Below are 22,635 nucleotides of genomic sequence, written 5' to 3'. Positions count from 1 at the left end.
TTTGAAAGAAAACAATTTAAACAGTTACTTACATTTTAAAACTCCTACATCTTACGCAGTACGCCTAAAAAAAATGTTTCTTCATATTATGCAATGGTGCGCTATTTGGACAAATAAATTTAAAATTTAACAAAAATATTGTTTGATAATCGTAAAATATATGTAAAAATAACCCTTTTAAATAAAGCCTCGACTGATATGAAACTATATAAACTATATAAACCTTTGAAACACGAACTAAATATTTTGTTCTGTGAAACCAGCAAAACCACGGGCGTGACGAACGGCATATTCAAAAATTAGTTTCGGCCTATTAAATCGATTCGATTAAATTTATGAGGTGAATAATAGGTGTTATATCGATAAATTTCAATCGATTCTGCCGTGAATTTTAGTTGCAATTACTAATCGACTAACGGTTTTGGCGTGAAGCCTGTTTTCACATTTTGAGTAATCATATTTTTAATAAGAAATACGAGTACAAACAACTTTAAATTGCATTAATTAATAATATTTCCTTAAATTGGATTTACATTAATATTCTTCGTTAAAAAGACGTCAACGCAACCTTCCAATGCTGTTTCTACAAACTGCAGAAGTCGCGTATATCTCGCCGATATAGATATGCTTATTTACCAATAGCTGTTTTATAGCCTGCTATTAAAAGGTATTTACCTAGCAATCTCAGAAGCCTCTGATTGTGGCAAGCACTAGCTTTTTTCGCTTAGCATAAGAAAACGAATTTGACATACTAATACTGATTTTTTTAGTGTGTGTTAGTGTACCTGAATCTATAAACTAAATCGTAATATACTTCTCTACCTGACTAAAAAAACATTGCAATATAAAGAGACATGAAACGTACCTATGGGTGACAAATGTGTGCTTTATTAAAAGTAAATAAGTAATAATTTTTTTAAAGGCACAATAACAAAACACCTCCAGAGAATACACGACATTCAAAGGATTAGAATGATAGAAGAGAAAAGAATTATACAATAAAAATAAAAGCGATAAACTGTACTAGATTAAGAAATTCAAATATGCAATTTAAAATTTCATATATATCTACTTTACAATTGTTAATATTGGTGACGTTTGTGGATGCAGCATCTTATGCCTGAAGACATGGAGACTGTCATAAAATTGATAATATATATTAAAAATCAATTATAAGTTCTAAAGCCTAGGTAATATGCCCTAGGTAATATGCCCTAGGTAGCTGTAATGAAACAACAAATCAAAATTACTTGATTACAATATGTAAACGAATCTATTTATTTTATAGAATTTAAATATTAATTGTACATAAAATATTTAATTACATAAATAATCATTTTATAATTGTGACAAAAACTCTATTTTTCTTTTTATAAACTATTATCAGAAAACATGAGTAATAATTATAATAAATATTTCACAATATTCCTTCCGACGTCAATAGTTGAAGGTATTGTAAAAATCATTTAAAAACTGACTATAAAACACATGTTCCCTGATCGTTGTTACGTAATGCCAAAGAGTATAATTTGCAAATGATCACTGGTTCAAGAACGTAAACAGCTATTTCAATGTCCACTGTCCGTGCCACGGGCTCTCCGCCTTTACGGAAGTAATATGTTTAGTCAAAATTTGTATAGATTGATAGATTTTTTGACGTGATAACGTCTTTAAAATCGTTTTAGTCGGGTGACATGTTCAGAAACTTGTGTCACACCAAAACCTCACGAGCGCGATCGCAGGTATAACGAGAGAGAGACGAACCGATCTCCCGTCTCATCTCGAGCGCTGTCAGTCATTCCGTGAATTTATGAAGAAAAATGTATATCATAGTCGAATAAGTAAACTTGTCATTTTACACCCGAAATTTATCATCAAAAGTGTGAATAAAACGATAGATGTAATTTAAAATTTGAAAAAATTGTTAATTTCATTAATTCCTTACTTCCCAAAAACTTATATCACCAATAAGACGTTATCACGTAAACATCTCGATCGTAAACCTACTTTACAAACAACCAATATTTTTTAAAAGTTGGTTTAGTTTATTCGTTTCGTACTCCTCCAGCTACCTTAACTCCAACAGTATTACTACTACTACTTAATCAATAATACTTATTAAAAGATCTTCCGACTAGAGTCTTTAAAAATCGACTTGGTGTATTACTTTTGGAAAAAATGAAAATAAATGATTACTTGCGTGAGACACTATAGTTGATATAAATTTAATAAAGTATGATATGATACCAATGATACAAATAATATAAGAATTGACCAATTCAAATGACTAATAATGAAAATGTAAAATTCCTTTAAAGAAAAATTGCGCGCCATTGTGTGTAGCAGAATATGCGAACTTACGATTGTACCACCTTACACATTTTTGTACCATATTCTTGCAATTAATAAATTGTTATTATTATTATTGTAGCTAAAGACGGTATACATAATATATACAGGTTCAAACATTTACGAAAGGGAAAAATCAGAAATTCGGCTGTGTAGTGATGGTGTGAAAGTATCCATGTACGATAGGTTGTGGGGTGTGCTGATGATGCATGTGCAGCGCTATGGATATTCTTAATACTCCGTTTAAGCATAATCCGCGATAGCTCAAACAAGTCAAGGCTTAAATAATGGTCGTTGTATGTTCGCTGCGCCATACAAAACTGTTGATGGGGGAACGTTAAACTCCAAACTCTAAAAAGCTATCAGGAAATAGTGTTACATAGTCGTTTTATTGAGGGAGGTATAGTTTATAGAACAACCAGTTTTGTCTCAAATTGCGATTGAAAACGCTATCATACATTAAAATGTCTTTGGTTTGAAAATGTTAGCGACTGGATTGAGATTGGACTCTCATATCTGAAGTTCAATCACCGGCTGTGCACCAATTGTATGCTCGTACGATGAAGATAGTAGTAGAAAAAGTCGGATTGTGTCAGGCATAGATCTCATACTTTCCTATTTTTAAAAAACAAATGACGAAACAAATACAGAAGTTTGACGCTAAGTCCAATGCTTGTAGCGCCACTGGCTTGCCTTCTTTTTCAGAAATATATACGTAGGTATACAAATTAATTACTTATCGCTAAAGGCGTATTAAAATACATGTTGTATAAGAAATTGGCTAGATACGGATTGCAACCTTGCGCATAATGTACGCAAAAGTTTCTTGAGGTATTTATACATTATACAGAATGTATTCAATGTAGTATATATTGTACTTCGCTAGAAGAGCCTTTGGACGAATTTTGTTCAATAACTGGCGCCACTTTGCCTTTGAAATTTTTTTGAATTGAATCTGAGTATGATTGTTTAATTAGGTACGTGAAAAATACTTGCGGCACGTTGATAGTACCTACTTATCTAGTCCTTACTCCTTGGTAATGTATTAAGCGTCAGTAACCGTCATTTGCAAAATTTAATTAGAAATAATTGGTAAGGAAACAATTTTTTTTTTCTTTCTTGTGTGGTTATCTGCTGACATAGGCCGCCCCTAATTTGTCCGGACTAGCCTGCTCCATCTCTTCGGCAGACTGCCTATATTATTAATTGATGTCTCCTCTTCCTTCTGCTTCTATTGAATACCATTCTAATACATTTTTTGCCCGTTTCTCCTATAATTTTCCGTAGTTTGTTCTTCCTCCGGTCATGTGATTATATGTAGGTATATATATGTATAGTTTGATTTATTCTGCAATTTTTTTTTATTAACAATACTCTTGTGCCATTGTGTGCAGAGACGTTTTCTATTTCTAAAATATTTACAATAAAACATGATACATTATATTAATTACAATAATCTACTTCACAAATGGTGTGTTACGCGTCTCGCGAAATTACGCGAAATACGTTTTTATTTACAATATTCATGGCCGAGCCGGGGCGCAATTTCTCGCGAGACCAGCTCTTTCAGTTTTATTTGCCGCCTTTATATATATTTAATATTTTTTTCGCAGAATTTTATTCTGCTATTTGAAAATTCCATCTAATACGTTATTCAGACAATATTTTAAATTAATCTTATACACTGCGTTAAAATGAACTGTAAGACACACTGTTATATTTAATAAAAATCGTTTTATTGTAGCTATTACGTAACTGTACATAAAACTCTTTGTGTACAAATAATAAACATGAGAATTATCCCACTACCACTTAATGTCTCTCATTACTGTTTCTGGCGGTTTGAAGTCCACCTTAGAGTAAAAAGGTCGTAAGGGTATCTAAAGCACACACTCGGTGTTAAGCAGAAACCACTATACATTTTAAACTGGTTAAACTGTGTTTTCTTTAAAATACTCTGGTAAATTGAAGTCAAATAATCAATTCAATTTACCACAGTAAAGTTGTAAAGTAAGCTCTTCATGTATGTACTAGGGACATGCACAATTTGCACATGCAGCTAGTTAATAGTTTTATTAATAGATATTAATTTTAATAATAATTAAAAATGTATAAATAGAAAATTAAAATTTCCTCGTGTTGCGATTCTTATTCTTTGAGCTAGGATAGCACCAACTCTGGGGTCACCGGTAGGGTAGAGCGGGGCTAGTTGAGCATAGGGGCAAGTTGGGCAATCGAAATATCTCGGAAACTATTCACCTTACGCGGAAGTATCAAATAGCGAAAAGAAGGAGTCGAAGGAGGGGTAATCATCGCACGATAGCTAGTGGCAGCTCGACGAGTGAGTGAAGTGTCACGGCGTTTTGTTTATTTTGTTACCAAAAAGTAAAAACAATGTTTATCGCAAGTTTTCGTCTGTCTTTGTCAAATGTTCTCTGTTTCCAATCAGGACAGTGTTAATCTTCCAGAAGATTATTGTATTTTCGATTTGTAAATAGGATTTGGGTCTAATTCTAGGCATTTTTTTACAATCCCACTTTTCTTTTAAAATTCCGGGTTGGGGTAAGTTGAGCAACTATAGCTCAACTAACTCCACGACTTAAAAAACTGATGAGTAATGACTCTTTTATTTTTGTTTGGATGCTTACAAGAGGAGGAGATGTTCTTACACTACTGAATACTTAAATAATGCTGCAATGGCTGTCCACGATGAGGGGAAAAGTGTGAATACCGCCGCTAAAGAATTCGGTATTGGTTGACTTTTAAATAAATTAAATGAAGGTGATGATTCATTTATGGGCTATACAACACCGAGGGAAGTATATCCTCCCTCACAGAAGGACTGTTTGAAAAAATACTTGCTACAAATGGAATTTTTCTCCAAAAGACGACCATCGCCTTACCTAAGAGTGTGCTGCTAAATTTGGCATTGAAATTCCACCCAACTGAATTGCAAATAAGATGGCCGGAAAATAATGGTTGATGATGTTTTTAAAACAAAAAAATCGTAGCTATCCATACAAAAACCCGAACCCACCAGCCTTGGTAATCTTTTTTAGAAATTATCGGAAGTAATGGATAGATATGGATGCTCATGTTTTGTTGATTCTAGTTTCGGTTATACAAAGAAAATTTTGTTGTTCTGTCAATAAAATACTATAAATAAAAAGCTGACTGTCTAACACATATTTTACTTCATCTCAAGTTAACATAGAACCCATGGTTTGGCCTAGACATTCTAGTGCTCAACTTGCCCCATACCCTTGCTCAACTTACCCCACCTATGGGGTACATTGAGCATACTTGACTTTCTGCATTTAAACATCTGTAGCTATTATATTGGGCTTGTTACAAAAAAATACTATAGACACTTTTGTTAAGGGATAAATTACTAATCCATCAGGACACATAACAACTCATTGAGACTTATCATTGAGGAGCTATATCCAAGCAAGTGAAAAATTGCTCAACTAGCCCCGCCCTACCCTACTTAAATCTTAAATTACGCAGTTGAACCCCACGGCTCAAGAGTCTCTACTCCGAAGGACACAAAAATAGGTCTGGAGGAACGACGTGTTATATTCCGTTTACCAATTAATTATTATCCATTAATAGAAACCGTGCAGCGATTAATCTAGGCTCTATAGCTTATTTCCAACACAAACCTTATATATCTGTTAAATCATCCCTTCTTTCTGAAGTTTTTATAGCATTCAAGAATTATCACTTAACAATCTTTGAGTACCAGCGTTTTTTAAAAAACACGTCAAAAAAGCCAAACTACTCGTAATATCCCCCGACGCATTTTGACATCGTCTCGAATATAAAAAGATTATCCGTTATCAATGATGTGACAAGTGTAACGACATTACCGCGGCAAAGATAAAAGGCCCACGGGTGTCGAACTAATACGTTAATACGCAATAAATAATAATTAAACTTAAATCGCGAACCAGCTGCAGCAGGTGCAATTGCATCTAGTTGCGAAAAAAATATTAATCCTTGACCTTAGGTGTCAGTGCATACTCTATGGGACACCTTACGATAAAAGCGGAAATAATTCAGTTCTTAATTTAAAATATATAATTAATCCGTCTCAATTAATAGGGGGAACTATTATAAATTAGATCGAAATCATTTATTCATATAGGTAACACAATGTACACTTATGAACGTCAAAAAAGAAATATATATAAAATGCTTCTAATTTTCATTTACTACCAGTTCTCAAATCAAAGGCGTAGAATGGAAGAGAAGAACTGACAGTAAACTCTCCGCCACTTCACCACCTTCAACACCTTCCATATGACATCTATAGTTAATTAATAATAGTAAAATAAACTTAAAACAAAGATTTGTCCTCTATCAGCAGGAGGCATGGTTGAAATAGGAGCAAGCACTAACCAATAATAGTTCATAAAATCACGAAATATACTGATCCTAAAAATTAAATCAATAGTCCCATTATTATATATAATTTTGTCCACCACCGAAATAATCTCAAACAGTTACATAAATCAGACAAATTGTTAGACCTCCCGAAATCCATTTATATAACCCTTCAAAAAGCAGTAATTATTCAATGCAGCAAGACTAACCCGCAAATTTCTAGAAGACCTATAAAAAACTGTGTTCACTTGGCTTATGACCGTGTAACAGCGTACCAGGATCATGAATCGATCCTGCGCTAAAACTGTTACCAAACATAATAAGTTTATTAGCCTCTTCACGATTTTGCATTTTACGGGTTTACATGTACCTATTGAGCATCTTTGTGAGAGTCTGTTGCCTATGATTGGACTATAGAAGTCCTGTAATCACCACCCTTTCATCGCGGACTAAAAATATACAAACAGTCAGTGTATATGACCGCCAGTTGCCTAAGTTTATTTAGTTATTTTAATTGTATTGTCTTGCAACGAAACGTAAATAAGTTTTTTTTTTTAATTGGACAATTCACACCAATTGACCTAGTCCCATGCTAAGCTGGTGAAGCTTGTGTTATGGGTACTAGGCAACGGATATACATACATATTATAGTCAGATAGACATATAAATACATATTTAAACACCCAAGACTACACTACACCAAAAGCTCATCACATCGATGTTTGTCTCAGCCGGGGATCGAACCCATGGATTCGCAGTCAGGGGTACTAACCACTAGACCAATGAGCCGTCTAAGTAAGTGTAGAATATATTTTATTCAGATGCAATAATAAATAATAATATATATTTTAAATTTTGAAACAATGCATTAATGGTTCAAAATACAATTTTTTTAGCGGGTGGTGAACGTCTTGACGGTAGACTGACATACAAACAATTGAGAATTAAAACGGATGTTGAATGTTGGAATTAAAATTCAACAGTTAATGTTAACACTAGGGTTTGTTTATTTGACAGCCGGATAATTTATTAAGCACTTATAAATATTTCAAAACCTTCAATATGTGATCTACCTATATTGTATCGTGTATCCCTTATTAGTAGCATAAGCTTACAAATATGCAATGACAGCATTTAATTTTTTTGGAAATTTCGTTTCGTAAAGAATGAATTTATAATGGCTATGTATTACAACAATAATAAAAAAAATACATTTTCAAAGAGGCTTTTTTATATTTATACGCTAGAACTTTAAAGTGTAATTTACGGACACTGTAAAAATCACTTTAAATTCTATTTTTCTTATTATTATGCAGATTTAATAGCTAGTTTAGATTTTTTTAAAGAGACTAAAAAACGCTTTAAATTTTATTTTTCCGTTATAATTATTTATTTTAATTAATAAATCACTTAAAAGCATGTCAATTGTCATGATTATGAAGCACACTAAACAAACAAATCAACTAAAATATAAAAGTGTTTTATTGTTAAGAAGTATAAAAAAATTGAGAATCGATCTAAGTACAGTCTACGAAAATAACATGATTTATCGAATTTAAATTGTGGTGAAGCATTTATTACTTCAATCGGGCTTTAGGCTATTTCGTGACTGCGCGTGCGATAATCATCGCAAAGTGAAAACCTACTACTGCGTACTAAGTGTGATTTTTTCTTTACTTTACTTTACACTACTAAGTACTGGTGTGTAATTTGAATAAAGGTCGAAAAACACGCAAAGAAAATATAAACATTTTGCACGCTTTTGCCAAATTTGTACTTAGGGTACCTACTCGTTTCCCATTCTCCTTTTAATGGCACAAACTTCTATCACTTACATTGTTTTTTTTAATAATATCGTTAAATAGGTGATCTGCTTAGTCTGCTAGTCAAACAATAATAACTTTTCCAGAAATGTAACTCTCTTATTCGCGTTCTGCGTTACCAAAAAAACTGCGAAGAGTTCTAGATTTGATAACTTCTTTGCTACCGTTTATCCAACTATAATATTATAAACACGAAAGTTTGTAAGTATGGATGTATGTTTGTTACTATTTCTCGTAAAAACACTGAATGGATATTAATGAAAGTGTACAATAAAATAGCTTCTACATCAGAATAACAAATAGGCTACAATTTTGTGTAAATTATCCAAAATATCAAGTAAGCAGCAAGAAAGCTGCCAAAACCGCTAGAGTTACACATATGTAATTAATTATTATGGAAATATTTATCTTAAATAGTCCTACTAAAAAGGCCGCCACAGTATATGTCTATGTCCTATGTGTAAGCCATTTTATCCAAAATAGTGAATCATAACTACAATATAAATTTATTTCAAATGCACATTTGCTATTAAAAAATTGAGTCCTAAATGAAAATAGATACTTTTATCGCTTCTGGTATTTAAAGTAGATACATCTACTTTCACGCTACATCATTTGGACAAATATTATTTAAATATAATAAACAGATAATGCAAATCCTTACCAAAGTCATTGCTCTCCATAAAAATCTACTATTTACGTACCGCAAAACATCCAAAACAACTCTCTATGCTTCCAAGCCGAGCGTGAAGCAAACCCATAGTTGCGGTGAAAACTGCAGAAAATTAATTCATTTATACACCGGCTGTATCCCGTACGATCGCTCTATATATGGACGATTTTATTGCAATTTTATTTCCTGTCTTTTCATTTTGTATATGCGATGTAACTCGACACATAGACAAGATATTATTAATAGTGTAGTAATAATGTAGTTGTTAAGTTCGCTTAGTCTCACATAAAAATTTGAATGTTATATATTTATATTTATACTAGCAGACCGGCCAAGCGTTGCTGTGGCTAAGGTTTTTGTTATATTACATAGTAGCAAACTATTCAAGGGAAACGGTAGGAGAACACCAGTCATGGGGACCACCATGCTTTTTTGGTGGTTATGCCATTAAATTGTAGTTGGTACTTTCAAGCGCCATCTGTTAGAATTGTGACTATCAAATAATAAACAAATATTTTGCAATAAAATAATATTGCGGGTATAAATTGAGATGTAAGCTATCCTATCTTTTAAGTTAGATCAAACATATAGGAAATATAGGAAAAAAATCCACACATACATATATTATATGTCTATAAAAATCGTAAATGTTCAATATAACATTTAAATGATCATGTTAGAGCTAATTTGTTATCCTCTCCGTGCTTGGAGTATGTAAACTGTCGTTCTGGAACCTCTTCTCATGATCACAATAGGAATATTGCGGTCGAGTCGGTCTCGAGAACATTGCATTGATCACCAATTTAGGAATATATTGTTTGCAAAGTAACTCATATATATATGTAAATTAGTTTATTATATTTGAGGCTTTTAGTAAGATTATTAATCTCTACATTTGACAAATAAGTTCTTCGCCGGGTGTGTCGATTCGCGTTGAACTGGATACTACACAGATTTTCATACAGTTTTCATAGTGGTTTAGATATTTGAAGGTTGTAATTGCCAAATGTTGTGTAAGTTGCTTAGATTATAACGACTTAGCCATGTGTAGGGCGGGTCGCTAGTAATTAATAAGTGTCGGTTCGAAGCCGCTTTTTAATCCTCTTTTTAGGATTTTTTGTCTTCTGTTACATATTTAAAAGAAAGTTTCGCAACATTCCTCAATTTCAATAAGATCGTTTCATATGTAAAACTTATATATAATTTAATATACATCTATGAGTATAAACTTCATTGTTCTATGACATTGACTGATCTCTACAAAGAAAAATTACACATTACATATAATGTTGCAATCTTTTATCAATTTCTTTAAATGACTGACACGCAAAATTAGCCCGTATTATTTTGAAAACAGAATCCAAGAGAAATAGATCATAGACATTAATCATAGAGAATCAAATTGTTTTATATGAAATCACATTAAGGGAATATAATCTTTGAGATGTATCATTAGAGTTGATTTTTGATGTTAAGACAGAGGTGCTATGAGATTGACATTTAAATAGCTAAGTGGAAGAGAAAGGTGATATTTGATTAAAATTGGAAAATAATTGCGTCTCCCACGATGTAATGGGCCGTTTTTTGTTTGAATTCGATGTTTAGTCGCGATTGTAGACTACTTATTTCCGGTTATTAGCTTTTCTAGTTTGGGTCAAAGTTTACAGAATGTGTGTGAAACTGTTTTAGGGAATTCCTTATTATATGTTATTCAAGTCAAAGGCTTCTTATTGCGATGTTCTTTGTCAAGTAGGTATAGAGATACACCTAAAAGAAAGTTACAAAATCGTCTAATTAAAACACTACATAAGAGACATGCTCTAATTTAATACTTATTTATTTGATGCTAATTATGACTCCCCGTATGGGGAAATTGAATAGTCATACTTGGCGCTAAGGGTGAAATTCAGAAACGAGAATCTTAACGCGAACAAACACTCCCTTAATCCAATACATTTTTTGTCGTACGGGAGTCAGACACTGCCAAGTGGCGTAACAATAGGGTAGCAGGGCTGGCAAAATGCCACGGGCCCCCGACCCAAGAGGGCCCCTGCCCAAGAGATATTATGTTCTATGGATGAATGTGAAGTCTCCAATACACATTGGGCTAGCGTGGGGACTACAGACCATTCCCTCTCGCCTAAGAGAGGAGGCCTATAGCCATATGAGACATATACAACATGTAATTGAGTACGCTGAAAATCTCGAAGTTTATTGAAATTAAACTGAGTACAACGTGACGATTTTTACTGATAGGGCCCCATCAAAAGAATTTGCCACGGGCCCCAGATGGTATAGTTACGCCACTGCCTAAGTTCTGGATACCTTAAGTCTCGACTCTGAATCTTAACTAAGTAGACTTAAATAGCCGTTGAATTCATGCTTGTGCTTAACGTGTTATTATAAACGAAACTAAACCTGATAAAGTCCATCTTTGACTTTGAAGCTTAGAAAAGATCAAACTACGCTCAATATTAAATATTCATATTTAGTTAACAATGAAATTTTACTTCCAAATAATAGCACAAACAATGATTCTAGAAACTTCCATTTAAATCATAGAAAATAAGTAATTATCATGTAAAGACACAAACAAATATTAATGAAGCAAAAACATTGCATATAAATGAGTGCTTTCCACAAATCGTTGGAGCGTCAAGTTTCCATCAATTACTGGGTTAATTGCGGGCAAAGCGGGGAGATAACATACTGTATGTGGACCTTCAAGCGTGGAAAAAATATTAAAAAAGAAAAATCGTTATACGGAAAACATTGTATAGTCTAGTCGACAAGTTGAAAATGGTACAAAATAGAGATACTGCTCTTAAAATTATGTGCGATAGCTCATTGGATCCGGAATGACGTCTAGAAAAATGTGCCAAAAGCTTGTATTAGCACATAAAAAATTGCAAAACTTATAAACAATTAAAGATGAAAAAAAAAATGGCATTTAGTTTTTTGCCAATATTTAATAAACTATTAATATTTATTTATTTAAAAAAATGCCCCGCCGTATAGGCCGCTTGTAAGTAATATAAAAATGTGTTTATTAATTAAAAAATTAAGTGTACGATTTACAAACTATACATAGTTAATTCCATAACACCGTTAATTTTTTTTTTAATTACAATTAAAATGTTGTAGTAATGAATACGTAATCTTCCTTGTTAATTGTACAAATACATACGATAGGCACAATTCGAAGCGAAAGATACCACTATCGTTGAATATAATGAAAGCTGTTGGGGGAAAAGTTAACTAGTGCACAGGTAACCGTAAATGGGTGTAATAAAACATATTTAATCTTTAAAAACGAGAATGATAAATAGCCTATGTAACAATGTCATTTAGAGAAAATAAAAATTGTCGGCTATTTCAAAGGGCAGTGTTTTAACGGTAAAATTGTTTTATACAATTTTAACACGTATTCCATCACAATTAAGAATATGTTCGCGTAAAGTAGTTAGGCTCATGGCATTTGCTAAAACAGCTGCCGTTTTTGAAAATTTAGCGGGTGGTCCAAAACTGATAAGTCTAATTAAATTGCACTTTTAATAAAATATGCGTTTTTAAAAGACATTGTTGAAGAGATATTTATTATAATTACGCATGTATAATTGTTTAGCGTGAAGTTCTTCGGTTTAAACTTTCGGGCATAGACATTATTTGTCAATTTGCAAATTGGAAAAATACTGATTACTTATACGGAATTGTTTGCGCATTCGGTTTTGGTTTTCTAAATATTCCAGAAAATATTTTATTTACTTATTAATTTTTAATTAAATTATTAATTAAGATAAGAAAGAGAATTATTTACTCAGATGTATCACAATTTTTGCCACCTTTAAATAAAAAAATGATGAACTCATGATAAGGGATAATTGGAGATATAAGACATATGTACTGAAATATTTTGTAATATTGACAGCATCGTACATTTTAATCATGGCTATATACGAATGAACGTCTCTTTGTAGTCGCTCTTACGGTGAAGGAAAATTTGTATGGAAGTCGGCATGCCTTACAATGGTCTGATGGCGGCAGAACGTTATCAAGAAATAGGCCGATCTGAGGTCAAAAGCAAGGGCGGTGTTACACACTGATTATTATTAAATTAGTATTGAAATTACCAACTTGGTTATACTAAGTAACAAAAGTGGTTCTTATTTTCAAGCCATTTACACTAGGCCAGTTATGATCGAAAATAAAACAAGTTGTATAATTGTGTCTTATTATGCCGCATCAAACAAATGTTTTGGAATTCCTTCCACGAAACGAAAAGTACCATCAGCATGACAAGAATTTTTTGGCATTGAAGATATTTTTCTACAAAAAATACAATTGAAAAATGAATTTATTAAATAATCGTTTATTAGGATAAATAAATATGGTTAATAATATCATCATCAATGGCTTATGAGCCTTAGGCTTCGCAACTATCTTTCGTCATGGCAATCCATCTCGTGCTGCTAGCGTCCACTTTCGAACACCTATAGTTTCGAGATCCTTGATATCTCCAACCTACCGACACGACGCAGTCTCGGTCAACCGAGTTTTCTCTTGCCACAAGGACAACTTTAACTTGTTACTGACAACTGAAGTGGAGATAGATGGTTCATATAATGAGAGAAGGAGCAAAAATGGAACAGAATCATAACGGAGTGGTACCCACATGGGAAACAAAAGAGAGGCAGGCATATAAAAAGGTAGCGGGTCCAATGTGGATTTCTACCGCTAGAGAACGGACGAACGAAATATAAAAAGGCCTTTGATGACGAACAAGCTGTGAATAAATAACCGTTTGCCGATGCCGACCTTAACCAAATTTACTTTATATTTAGTATGCCAATATTTTGTATTATTATTGTCTTGTATGCGTTTATTCTAACGTTGTGAGGGGTAGACAATAAATCGTTATTTAAATGTGATCAACTATACAATATTTCATTATGCAGATATACTGAAATCATATGAAACAGAACAAAAAATTATAGTTCGTCGTCCAAATCTATTGAGAGTGAAGCCTCTAAGGGAAAAATTATACGGAAATACGCTGACAGGCTTCCCATATGTGTCCAGAGCAACAATCAGCTCTGGGCAAGGTTAGGTTAGATTATGTGAGGAATTTGGATTGGATCTGTACCTTCCCGTCATGGAGGCTGCCTGCAACGGATCGTGGAACACTTTCAAAACGTTCTGTGAGGCCGTCGTAACTTAAAGAGAACGTTGCCCAGACGCAGACCCTCAAGGCAAAAAAAGCCTGAAAGACGACCACGCGATTACGCACGTACTCAACTGTGGCCTTCGCACCGGATGGGCAACTCGGAAGTTTGGCTTGCAGTAGCGCAGCAGACGCTCTTGGGGGACACGGAGGGAAACTGTTACCGTGCCTCCCGTCCATAGCGAGCAGATGGGGCGGGGCTATTGGATTTTAGTAATTAGGTGTCAATTGCACCTCTTGGATAGACTTCCACACTCCCCGCGTCACTTTTAAAAGTTGCCCCGGCGCGGGCATCTGTAAATTGATTTTGAAAAAAAAGGGCTTGGAAAATTTAATATAATTTCGTTCATAGGTGTATTTAAAATTGTACAAAAGCTTATTTTTGTTATTTTCTTTGATTGAACTGTGTTTACACGTAGTTCATATATTATGTTTACCACATTTTAAGTTAGACTGAGTGTAAGCTAGTTACCATTCACGTTTTATTCAAATTTCAAATCTCAAGTAATTATACAATTATCTTTAGAAGCTTTAAGAAACATAACAATTCCTTTGTACCTTTGTATTTACTATTAAAGATTTTTCTGACGGTACACAATCCTCCCGCAGGCCGCATTTAAACGACTTATCATTACGTAATTACTATCATTGCACTCGCTCGTATTGTGTTAATACCCAAACTAGTGCAGCTTTGTAAAGCAATGTATGTTCGCTTTTTAATTACGAGGAATTTCTGAAATTGGCTAAATTCAGTGACCATTTGTTATGAATCTATCAATCTTTATAATTTAGAACCTGCGAATTGCACTATTTAAATATTGGAACAGACAGCAAGATTTGTTTAAAAAATAATGATCCTATAATAATAATCATTACTTGATAAATTATGTAATGTTTGCTCTATAAATATATAATGGGTGGGTGTCTAAATGGGTGTCTATGGGCTGCGCAGACTGCCCTTTTTGGTCGTCCCACAAGCTCGTTTGCCCCACTATTTTATAAAAAAAAATCTTTCATTATGCAGTATTGTCTCTTAAATTTTAACGACTCTAAGTGCTGTTTATAAAATCGCATTTGATAGAACTATCGATGGTTAAACTATTAATATTTAGTAAATTAAGTGTATTTGGACATTAAAATACAATGTAATATATGAAATCATAACGACGGCCTGTCAAATCATTTTGAAGAAAGCTTTATTAGTCAAAGCGGCCGCTTCTAAGAAACCCGTAATTTAACCAATCAGGGCTGTTAGATTTTTTCATAAGAGGAGATTGACCTTACCGTAGCTCAAATTAATATTAACTGCGATCAGCTAAGTACTGTGTTTGTTGAGGTCCTAGTGGAGGAAAAGTGTCTGTTAGAAGATACAATATGATTCCAATTTCGATTTGAATATTAAGAGTTCCCGTACACTGACAGCAATGCTATGAATATTTAAAGACCTTCATTGAAATTGGGTTTCCTCCTTATGATGTCATCAGCGTTCTTGGTAGAAAAGTTCGTTTTGGTAGAATAAATATGGTTTATTACTATTTATTCAGGTAAATGGTAATAGCGACTTCGTTGCTCGTATAAGTCTGCTTTTAATAGAACTTGTGAAGCGAATTCTTTATTCAAAATACTAATTTTGAATATGGAACTTTAACTACCGTATTGTAACATCTCGTAAAATTTTAAATTGCAAAATTCGATTGTCAAGTGTCGGTGTCTAAATGTATTCCTTATTTATTTTAAAATTAAACACATATTGGAATATAAATTGATATTGAAAAGTGTTTATATTTTCGTTATAATGATAATGTAATGTTTTCTAAAAAGATTCAGATATAGTAACAGTAATCGCAGCACTAAAATTCTAACTCACAATAACGTATATATAATTTTCGGCGGTACCGGGATTCGAACCCTCATACTTTACAGTCCAACAATCACTAGAACAATGAGTTGGAACATAAATAAGCAAGCAAAATCAATCAAAAACAAAAGATTTTTGAAGTTATACTTCTTTAGGCGCGTTATGAAAAATTGGTGAGAGTGAAATTTTACGATGCGCGTGCACCGTGACACAAAATTAACAGAATGAAGTTGCCCACGAAGGATGCTACGGCATTGGACATAATTTATAAACAACATTCGAATAATAACATAATTTATGTTTCACTTAATGTAAGAGAATAATAATAAATATTTATTTATTTAAGTTTTCAAATGTCTCCAGTCTTTGATTTTTTAATTGTAATTAATTATTTGCATGCAATCAAAAACTATTTTTAATAATGCCAAAGAAGTATAACTTCTTACGCGCGTACATAAGTACACGCACCCTTTTTTGTCATTCATTTGAATACTTAACAAAATTTGATTTTCAAGTTATATAGGTTTACGAATAATCGTTAAACCTTTTAAAACCCTTTCGTCTCGCAAAAAGGTCAAACAGAAGTTGACGTTAAGATGTTAAATGTTTAATGATACGTAAAATGATTTGGTTTAGTAACTTAATACTGCACAGTGGCAGACGAATTGCGATAAAGAAAAATCGACTTAATCAACTAAAAATAAAGCTCAAAATACTTTATACCCTCTTTCATACGGGTTTTTATGAAATACTGAGTTTAAAATAAAAGTAAGTAGGGCTGATATTTGTGTGGCATTTTTGTGACACCTGATCAGTGGTAAGCCACTGTTTAGTGTCGGCTTACGACTTGCTACGAGTTTCGATGTCCAAAATTCGATTCCCGTTTAGTTGAGCATGTTCGGGGAAACGTGTTTTGGTTAAATACAAATTGTGGGGATAGGTCGTGGTTTATAGACAATCTAGTGTTTGATATTATTCAGTTCCATTATACATGTGGACGTGGTCTAAAGAACAAATATGTTTAGTATTACATATTACGAAAAAAAAGGGTGCGTTTACTTATGTACGCGCGTAAGAAGTTATACTTCTTTGGCATTATTAAAAATAGTTTTTGATTGGATGCAAATAATTAATTACAATTAAATAATCAAAGACTGAAAAATTATAGTCAATAAAGTTCAGTTTACGTTTGAAAAGTTAAATAAATAAATATTTATTATTATTTTCTTACATAGTGTAACATAAATTCTATTATTATTCGAATGTTGTTTTTAAATTATGTCCAATGCCGTAGCATCTTCCGTGGGCAACTTCATTCTGTTAATGTTGTGTCACGGTGCGCGCGCATCGTAAAATTTCACTCTAATCAATTTTTCATAACGTGCCTAAAGAAGTATTACTTTAAAAATGTTTTGCTTATTTCAGCATAGGCCATATCACTATATTTTAAGGTCATACAATCTATTTACAACTAACACTCTAATAATACCTACAATAAATATAGTCTTTATTTGAGTAGTATAATTTAAGATACATTAAGTATAAGTTATTATATTTAATACTAGTATACGACCACCGTAGGACGGCTTCTGATATCCACTTGTCTGGTGGACGACCTCTCCTTTTTCTGACCGCTGGGAGAACCATGTAAGGAACCTCTTTGATCCATCAGCGCTGACAAACGCTGTGTGACTGACCCATTTCCACTTCAACTTTTTTGAGAGTTATCTTTGTTACACTCTGTATTACTGTCTTATTTTTCAAACGAAGAATATAAGTTTTACTCTTATATTGACTGCAAAAGATTATTAGCGGCTGCTTATGACGAGCGCCAGATTTTTAGCTGAAATACGTAGGCAGTGACTATAAGTCCTTAAACATTGCTTATTATATACAAATAACGTTTAGGTAAGTATATAATATTTTTTGCATTGATTTTAATTTAAAATAACAAGCTAAATAACAAGTCAACTAGCTCTTTGTTGAATTAAAAAAAAAATAGTTAGTATTTTTAATCTCAGGATTTCATGAAGCTATGTAACGAGGCAGTCGATATTATTAGAGTTTTTTTTCCTCACAGCATTAACACAATTGGATAGAAAGAGACAAAAAAGTTCTCTAGTTAAAGTTGTGAAAATAGGCCTTCAAGAGCCAAATACCATTCACAGTCCATGGGCGGCAGTATCACTTTAGCATTAGGTATGCCTCCGGCCCATTTATTTTCTGCTTGCTTGTTCTATAAAAAAATGACTAATTTAGTTTTTATAAGAAGGTGTATTTCATAAATTAGCCAATGATTTAGAATTTGCGTTCGAATAGGTTTTAGATTATTTCCTAATGCGTGAACGACGTGCCGATATTTATAATTCTGCGTTATACCAGATACTGTCTTGTGAAGCATTTATTGAATTGCTTTTTCGCCACTATGCGAAAGCGGTACGCGTCTTTGGTTCGCCGGGGCAGCTCTAGCAACATCTTACGGATGATAGTCGAGAGAATGGAGTGCCCCTATTTACGACCCCGCTCCGATATCGCCGCAGAGCTTTGTACCTAATAGTTTTTGTTTAACTACTTTTTTCTTATTTTTACTAATTCTACCAACATAGATCTTAAGAAACTATTGTTGCTAACTTACTAATCAATCAATGGACTGTATTTATCTCATGAATAAAATTATAATTATTATTTAATGCAATCGTGCATTGATGAGTAATTTCAAAGGGTAAAATACCCACAAATAAAGGCAGAATTTATAAGATATGTTACAAACTATCGTATCCCTTGCGATTCTGTGCTACACAAGTATATTGAATCGTCCCCCACTGCGCGCGCGCACACTAAACAGATAATTGAGACATTTATCAAGAAGATACTGACAGCGATAATGATGTAAAATACTAAAGTTATCATAAAATTATAACGGTGATTTCCATATAAAATTCAAAGGGAAAATTTCCTTTTATTTATGATAGCGAACAAAAATCTTTATACCTACAATTCAAGTATTTCTGATATCAGAGATAAGTTGGAACGTGATTCTTGAACATGTTAGTACAATGCCTTAATATCTGCAATATATAACATATTTTAGTGAATCATATTCACTTTGTTCTATTGTCAATAATTTTCGCAGCTTATGCAATATAAGGTGTATTGGTATTTTTTTTCACACCATGTGTTACATTTTCGATGTTTTCATACGGATCTCTAACTTTTTGAAAGTACTTTATTGGCTATCTTCATCAGGGATAATGTAGAATTCTAATAGAGAAATATTTTTTAAAATCGGTCCAGTAGTTTTAAAGCTACAATGCAAAAAATATTTCCTCTATATAATATCAGTGTAGATAACATATCACATTTCTCTACTATAACAGTAATATAAATGCAGTCATATTATTACCATATTTATCACAAAGAGCAGTGTTGGCCTAGTGGCTTCAGCGTGTGACTCTCATCCCTGAGGTGGTAGGTTCGAACACCGGCTGTGCACCAATGGACTTTCTATCTATGTTATTAGATACTCGCTCGTATGGTGAAGGACATCGAGAGAAATACAGCATGTCTCAAATAAAAACCAGAAGACTGATCACCTACTTGTGTATGAAATAAAATGACCAAAGAAACGGATACAATTGAGGTGTGTAGCTGGATTATAAGTATCAAAAAATAATATTTTGCACTGGCCTTGCCTTGAATTTGATCAAAACAACACAGGACGTTAAGTCAAAAGATCATTGACTCCAAAAAGAAAGCTAGATTCCCCAAACCAGTGATTTTAAGACATTCGACTGCGGGGTGTATAAAGCCAAAAATTACTATGTGAAACTAACAATGAGTTATGCAAATTAACTACGGACCGTCATTAGTATTAGTAAGCATCTCTTTATTCCTTGAAGGTCAGATTATGGAACGGGTTTTGTTGTTGAAAGTATTTTTAAGTTATCTCTAATACATCATGGCTCAGTGGTTTACTCACAAAGCTCTTATTTATAAATACATTTTAATAAGTGCAACTACAAAACTTTATAAGCTAGCTTTTTTATTAGCAAAAGATTACCTAATATTAGACAACTAAGAGTATTTGATAGGAGCTGAAGAAGAAGTGAAGAAGTTCAAGAAGGTGCTGCGGACTTCGTATTATGTTATTATTGAAAAAAAAACTATTAATAACTCATGCATAAGAACATAATGAAGTATGCATTTGACGCCCATACGATTTCCCTCACAGATATGATTCATTTGGTTAAATATTGTTGCCATGACTACAAAAACAGACCAACGCTACCACTTAACAGTCACTCTTTGGTTTCTTGTCAACACAATATCTGTGGTTTCCTACTTGGCCTTAAATTGTTAATATGATCCCGTCGGAACAATACTATTTCGAATGTTTGTAGTTTGCGATTGTTTGCGATGTGGATCATAAAAACTGTGGCGTCTATATGAAGAGTTTGTCTTATAAGAATACACGACCTGTGTTATGGTCGTATAAGACTTACAGAGATCTGGACTTAACTTGAAATATTTGCAAACATTCGTCACCATTTCGTGTACGGATTCGTGTCATCTGCAACCGGCCACCAAAACTGGAAACCGTCATAATTACATCTCGACCTTCCGCGTCACTACACGCCACTCCATGATTAAAAATCAGCAGCCATCACGCTATCCATTGACAGATAGTGTACGTCAGTTTGCGTGCCACAAGCACGTGGTCTAGCCATTATATGTAGTGTTCACGCAAGCACGCGATACCAACACGCATAACCGCAAGCTCAGTGCGTAGCCAAGCTTTGGAAAGGCACGGAAGGCTATTTGTATGGTCACGCCGGAGGCATGTGACGTTAGATGCCCAAGATCCGTTTTCATGGCCTTGAGCAACAGTCACACACAACATGACACAAATCGTTCAATCGTTCATAGCAGCTAAGTTGACAGAAATAGAATATAGCTTTTTATTTAAATCTGTTTACATCAGAGTGTAAACATAATTTAACATATGAAAGAGTAGTTTTAAAAGCGTGTAATTAGATAGATATTTTTTATTAATAAAAAAGGTTAAAGTTAGAGGGTTTTAAAGCACTAAAATTGGGAAAGATACTGCAAGCTTTCTTTTTATATACTTTACAAAATAACATGAAGTTTTAAAGTAGCTTTGATCTATAGCTGTTTCTAAATCTATATTAAAATGTAGATAGATTTGTTGTATTAAAAGCATTTATCGATAACATACATTTACGTTTAAATGTATAAAATTGCAAAAAGGATTAGGGCATAGAACTTTATAACAAAAAATAAAAATGCATAGGTATTACAGTTTAATAATCTCAAAGCAATGTGTATTGCTATTTTATATTGTTAACAAATTGGCGAGTTATTTCGCATAAAGCGATATTAAAATACAGTTACCTTCTTCTATAGAAATGCTGAAAGCATTCCAGATCAATTTCCTGAAACATAACTATAAATAAGTGGTGTATATCGAATCGGGTCGCAGAAAGGGACGGTGGTAGTTCAAGGTGAATGTTAGAGGGAGAAAAAATCTCTGAAGGAACCACGCCCCCAGTCTTTAGCTTGGGGTGGCGGACAAAGAAATGAGAGTGATACCAGTATAATTTTACTTCTGTGACGCAAAATCTGATATGAACAACATCAACGCGCGCCAATCAATTGTATCTATATTAAATTATATTTATTTCTTTTAATTTTCTTGTAAGTAAATCTAAACTTTCGAAATGCTTTTCCCATCCATACCTGTCATACAAGTCGCATTGTGTTCATTTAAAACCAGCTAATAGAATAGGCTACCTCTCTATCATCTTTTAAAACTCTTCTGTATAAACATTTCTTAACCTTTTCCTATCCTGATCAATCTTGACTTGTGTAATTCTTGTATTTATTACTTACTTTTCTTGTATTACTTTAGATTAAGGTTCTATATTTATTTTTATATAACATTTGGCACTTCTCGCATTAATCATGTTTCTTTTTTTAGTTTTTCTCTTTAACTAGGGTTGCCTGGAAGAGATCGCTTATTAGCGATAAGATCGCCCGTTGCATCCCTTAGTTTTTATGTATTGTGTTATTTGTGTTTCTTATATTTTTATTGCAACGAAGTGTGAATAAATAAATAAATAAAAATAGTCTATATTCTAACAATACGATGCCAGAGAATAGTGCTTCTTATCATAAATATTCTATGGAAACCACTTTAATTTTACAATAGTTTCGCTGTTATGGTGGAATTACGTTGTAACATTGAGACAAGTAATTATTCTAGCATCGATCTGGTCTAACAGACCCCTCAGAATGGTACAAG

At 33.1% G+C, this 22,635-nt stretch overlaps 1 protein-coding gene across 1 annotated transcript in view; it reads left to right on the top strand.

The window, feature by feature from the left end:
• The window catches only part of LOC125051888 (aryl hydrocarbon receptor), an 89,117-nt gene that overhangs the window by 463 nt on the left and 66,019 nt on the right, over positions 1 to 22,635 (top strand). The window lies entirely within an intron of this gene.

Source organism: Pieris napi, chromosome 8 (genome assembly GCF_905475465.1).
Source record: "Pieris napi chromosome 8, ilPieNapi1.2, whole genome shotgun sequence".
NCBI classification, from domain to species: Eukaryota; Metazoa; Arthropoda; class Insecta; order Lepidoptera; family Pieridae; genus Pieris; species Pieris napi.
The sequence above is the reverse complement of the archived record's forward strand: the minus strand, read 5'-3'. Positions and strand labels throughout refer to the sequence as shown.